Here is a 6,252-nt window from a genome sequence, read left to right as displayed (position 1 = left end):
TTCATTGCAGTTGCCTTTTGCTGGCACTGGGAAATCGTTGGATGTTGCTGCTAACGCTGAGTTAGGGAAAATGTTAAACATTTTTATTAATTTTTTTAATTGGCAAATATTTATATATTAAATTACGTTAACTCAGCTACTGGTAGTTGGTATTTTTCATACAAAGAATGTTTAAATTTTGTTTATTTTGCATTTTAATGTCGTTGAACTCGTTTTTGTGGGTAAAGGTAGCATGCTTACTTTCTTTTAAGTTTTTAATATTATTATTTTTAAGTAATTTACTAATATTTTTTAGCTTATTATTGCCTACTTAAACATAAGTTATTTAAGATTGAACTTAACATCTTCTCTACATTCTCTTACTCTTTATTTGCTGGTAAAATTTGTTTATCCAAAAAGTAATATGATAATTTCATTGCTTATCAAAAGTTACAACTTTTGTATTTGCTTAACAAGCCCATTTCCACAGTTTATGGAAAGTTTTGAGGAAAAACATATGTAGGTAGTTCCCTTAGCTGTGATAAAGTGACAAATAATAAACTGATAAAACACCTCAAGATCGGATCTAGAAAAAGCCAAGCCCTTAAGAAAGGTATTTTTACAAATTCTTTTAATACCATTAAATTAAATTCTAGATTTTTGTTTACTTTTTAAGGGTTTTTCTTAGGGAAATTAATAATAATTTACATAAAGAAACTTCCTTTACTTTGTGTAATCAATAAAGCTGTTATGGAACTCAGATCTCATTTGAAATATGAAATTAGAAATGACTCTTCCTTCAAAACAGATTTAGCAGATGGCTTTCCAGACAAGTAAATTACCTTTTCAAGATATCATTTTCCGCACTTGCCCATTAAAAGTCTATCATTCTAAAATTACCCAAAGAAAATAAACCATTAAAAAAAATCAGAAATATAAAACCAATCCCCTTATAATCACTATTTATCAATCATAAAAAAATAACAACTTTTTGCCTTTCAATAAGCCGGAGAAAGAACAACAACAACAACAACAACAACGACCACTATCAAGGTCAATGTCTGGTGGGAGGTTGGGGTGAAAAAAAGTGGGAGGCAGCGCTTTTCAGCATTTTCCTGGTTTTTTCTTCTTTGTTGCTGTTTTTCAGCTGCATGTAAAATGGCAAAAACAACAACAGCAGCCGGCATGAAAATTCAATGTTATTTTTCATATCACACTTACGCTCTCTCTCTTTCGAAATTCCATTTTCGAAAATGAAGTCACTCTCTGTATGCCCGCTCTCTCTCTCTTTTTTTTGTTGATGTTGCTGATGGCTTAGCAACATGTTGCTAGTAAGTCATTTGAATGTTGCACACGCACTCTGTTGTTTTTTTTTTTTTTTTTGTGGCAATGCAATTTCTGTTTACGCATTTTTTTCGCACCTCCACTTGCTGTTTACATTTAACGTTATACTTTCACCTTCTGCGCCACTTCGGCCCAATGGCCCCGCCCACTATGCTAGCCTCCCACCCAGCGCATTCTTTCCATGTTTTGTTTATAAACATTCTTAACTGTTTGTTTTCAATGCAATTCCATTGTGCCAGTTGCTGAAAGAAGATGAAAAACTGAAGTGGGGAGTTAAGAAAGTGGGGGCCAATCTTTGAGTTTCCTTCTGCAGAGTGGGAAATATTTTTTGAAAATTTTTAGATGCAGTTTTTCTGGGTTTTCTATGTTTATTAGACCTCAAACGGCAGGTTTTTGGTTTGGTTGGAAAAATATCTTGTTTATAGCATAAAAATAAATACACGTAAAATATTTTTTAATTTTTAGTTCTCATATCATGTTATTTCTCCCAGTGCACTCACAAGTTTGTTTACAAAACGGCGGGAAATTCTTTATAAATAGTTAGCTGTCGACAGCAGCAGCAACAAATGCTGCTGGCCGCAGCTTAGTCAAAGTCGCTAACGGTAATATCTGCCACGGCCCCCCTCTGAAAATCCCTCCCCCCTCTGAAAACACCACCCTCTCGCAGACTCATTAGGCGCGTCAAGTGATATGTTTGCCTTTGCCTTTGCTTTTGCCTTTTTCCCGGGGACCAAACCGAAACACATTAGCGGCTCATTTCCCTTGCAACTTGGGGGCCAAAAGCAGAAAGGCCACGCAAATTAAAGGCGCATTAAGTGATTGACCGATGAAGGAAAAGGGGGAAAAGCAGAGGCTGGCGACCACACGCATATTTGGAAAACTCCCAGAACTTTGCCAACAGAAGCCGCAGAAGAAGAAACAGAAAAGTATCTTTATGGCTGGCAGCATTCTTGAGATATTGGCAAGGACCAAAAGATACAAAAGTATATGTCTTATAAATGTTGAGGAAAACTATCAAAATGCAAAAGAAACAAACATTTTTCAAAAGATCTGAAAATCTCTCATAAGCAAGCTTAGATTTATCTTTTAGATAAAAATGCAAGAGATGAAAAGTATCTTGTGAGTGCCATAGTTGCTGAAATATCTCAGGCAGAGACAAAACTTAGGAAAATGTGACTTTAGGTGGAGAAAGTTTATTATGTCGTTGAAGAAAAGTGAAATGTTTTGAATAAGATAAGTTAGAAATAAAACAAAAGTAAGCTGAGAAAGTCAAAGAATGTAGAAAAAATCAAGAAGATTAGTTAGTCCCAACTCTTTCTAACTGACAATTTAAATTCCAGTTTAAAACAAAATTTAAGCAGTTTTAGTAAAATTCAAGCTAACTCATACCACGTGGTTTACCAATTAGTCATCCCATTTTCCCCGTTGCCAAAAATTCATAAAACCAAAATGCTCTTTTCCGGCAGCTCCCTCGCCTGGGACAGCTGACGGCGGGGCTCGTGTTTGCAGATACAATAATTAATAATTCCAGGATAATCTGCATGTTTGTCAAAGTGATACGGTCCAAAAATGGAAAAAAGGAAAAATCTGTTCAGCAAAAAATAACACAACACAAAAACTCGTCTTCCTACACACACATGTGGTTATTAAAATCTCTGTGTGCCTGTTTGTGTGTGGAAAATGTAAGCAAGGCGAACATTTTTCGGCTGCTGCTGAAAACCATCTGCATAAATACTTATACACGGGGTGTGAGTCCAATTTCATGGCACAGAAACTGAGGTCCTGTTAATGATTTCTATTCGATTTTTGGCTGGACATTCCCTTTCCCTCCTGAATTGAGATTTTTTGTTTAGTTTACAGCTGTTCAGGGTGGGCAGGAGAACTATTTATTTGACATTTATGGCTGCAACTTCATTAGGTCGAAAGAAAATATTAGTTTTTCTAGTAAAATTTAAAAAGGAAAATGTAGATTTCTCAATATTTTCATTAAAGGGATATTGTTATTGGGAAATTTGCAATATTATTAAATTTTAAGACCACAAAAAGATTTAAAATAGTTCAATTGGGTTTTCCTTCTACAATTTTAAAGAACATCACCAGGAAGATAAACTTTTAAAAGCAGCAAAGTATCAATGAAACCTTAGTCATTCAAAAGATAAAATTCAACCCATTCATATCTTAAAATAAACAAAAACAAGGCCGTACTTTTATCTCATCTTTATCACTCAAAAAACATTCTGACCTTCGCTCAGAGTCTTACCAATCTATCTAGTTCAAGGTTCTACATATTCAGCTTATATCCAAATATGGAAATGAAATTCTGAAATAATCTCCCCAATGATTTTGCAGAATTCCCGTGTGAGATAACACAAACCCAAACACATGCCCACCCTCCACCCTCTGTGCCAATTTCAAGTGCAATTATAATTTTTGTTTGTCATGCAAAAACATCAACAGGCAAAAACAATCGACAATGGGAAACCAGGCAGAGGCTCCAGCGACAAAATGGGGAAAAATACGCAAACAAAACGAGGCACGAATTGTGGGTTGGATGGGTTGGCAAGGACGAAAGGTGGGGGGAGTCCACACGCCCACAATCAAACTGGGTCACATGGCCAGCCAGTGCAATTTGCATATGCATGAGTGGCAGGAAGATACAAAGAGCGGTGAAGAGATATATATATATGCGGGATCGGGATGGGGATCGGAAAAGGGAAGGGATACAGAGGGCAGGTTGCCCACTGGAGGTGTGCAAGTGTGTCCTGCACGTCCTTCGGCACATGACTTTACAGTTTTTCGACCTCTTCTAATAAATTTCCGCCCAAGTGGAATATGCAAAGTCACCAAAAGCGGGAAACACACGCAGGAAAAGGGTGCACTGGGAAAATTACTTTATGGATTTATCATAAGATTTCTTAAGAATATATATATAAAGATATGCTATATAATATTAAGTAAGAAAACTTCCAACCTCCTTGGTTTTCCTATGACTTTTTAGTAAAATATCTTAAATGGAAATCCAAAACTTTTTCTCTGTACCTTCACATAGATATTCCCATATCTATATAGTTGGAGTGTTCTCTATATATATATATTGCAGATATATATGGCTCATAAATCAGGGCCCAACTGTGTGTCACCTTTGTGGGATCCCCCCATCGAGGGGATTTTCCAGCTGGGCCAAAAATCTCTCCAACTGTGTCCAGTTTTCAGCATATTTGCCAATGGTCGAAGGAGTCTCCTTTTTTTCCCTTTTTTGCATTTGCATCCTGCATATCCTTGATACGCTTTTGTTGCATTATTCTAATATCCATGTGGGGCAAGTTGAGCTTCCTTATTGTTTTGTCCGATCTGCGACCTTAATGCGTGTATGAGAGTGGGTGTGTGTTTGGGTGTGATTTGCATACTCAGCAGGTTCACTTTCCACCTCGCACTTTTCACATTTTCCCCCAAAGTCAGGCCTGTATTTTGGCCCACATTCCACACTGCAGTTGGCCGTAATTAAAGGTGTTAATGCCGTTGATAATTACACTCGCCATTCTGACTCCCGCCCGCCCCCGGAAAACCCCTTCATGTGCTGGCTGCCCCTGCTATCGTGGCGGCCATAAATTGTTCTGGGTCAGGCTCTCACATACACACACACACACAAGGCAAAGGTGTGTTTTATGTCCTGTAAGTAGTTGGTATTTATGGCGAACTTGGCTGGAAAGAAATCCAGAAAGCAGCAGTTTATGGTAGGTGGTAAAAGTGCTAAAAGCCTGATCTATTGGGAGTTGCAGGTCAGCATTGGGAGTTTAAAGTGGGGATTTTGGTTAGTTAGTAGATGAGTAGATGGTTTCTAATGAAATTTGATCTTTAAGAAGTTATATTCATATATGAGACCTTCAACTTATCACCTTAGTAACCCCTAATTAGTATCCCTAATCTATAGAACTGTAATCTAGCTAAACTTCTGATAAAGTTGATCCCCTATTAACATGCCTGCAGGGCCTTTTAATGAATATGAGACAAAACAAATTATTGAACGGCCATAACAGAGCTATGCCCCCTGGTTCACCACCTCTACCCGTAAGATAATGCCACACCAACTGGCCACTTGCCCACAAAACAACTTACAGTTCATTGGCCTAGCTAACTCACTGCCTCAACCCCCTTTTTTGCCAACCCCTCCGGTTGCAAAAGAAGAAAACAGACCGCCTGTGGCTGGAACATATGAAATTACTGCAAAAGCGAACAGAGTTGCCAGCCAAATAAGTGAAGCAGGCTAAAGGAAAAACCCATTACAAGCAGCCATGTAAACTAATTTAAAAGGTCGCCTCAAAATCACCACCGAAAGGACTAACAAAAGACGTTGTCCTGCGAAAGGAGAACGAGGGGGGAGGGGTATCTCATTCGAATGGGGGGGCAGGCTGAGGGTTGACTTGGCTAATGAAGAAAAAGCAGCTGTCAGCTGTGCATTACAAGGCAGAAGAAGGTTATTTGCGAAAACAACCAAAATTCAATCACTCCCCCACCAAGGAAGCAAAGGAAAAAGCCACCCCCAAAATGGTAAGCCGGGAAAATGCAGGTCAAAGGCGTTAATGCACATTTGTCCTGGCCAGAAAAATCTAGTGGGGGGTGTTGGCGGCGGCCAAACTGTAACAAGTGTCAAAGCCCCACCCAGAAAAAAAAACAACATGTAAAGGGGGGGAGATGGCAACGATTTATGAAAATGTCCGATGGAAAAACGAAGAAAATCAATGAAGAGAAATGTGCTGGAGAGGAGGAAAAAAGTGGCAACAAAATCAATTGAAAGCAAATTATAGTTGTTGCAGTTAGATAAGCTTTTCCAGCCCACACCTCCAGTGAGTTGTCCCCTTTTTTCCACTCCCCTTCCCCTCTCTATTTTCCGATCGACGTGAGTTATGAACCTCGGACTTTTCCGGCTTC

The sequence above is a fragment of the Drosophila eugracilis genome, unplaced genomic scaffold (assembly GCF_018153835.1).
Source record: "Drosophila eugracilis isolate 14026-0451.02 unplaced genomic scaffold, ASM1815383v1 contig_367, whole genome shotgun sequence".
NCBI lineage: Eukaryota > Metazoa > Arthropoda > Insecta > Diptera > Drosophilidae > Drosophila > Drosophila eugracilis.
This window is presented reverse-complemented; position numbering follows the sequence as displayed.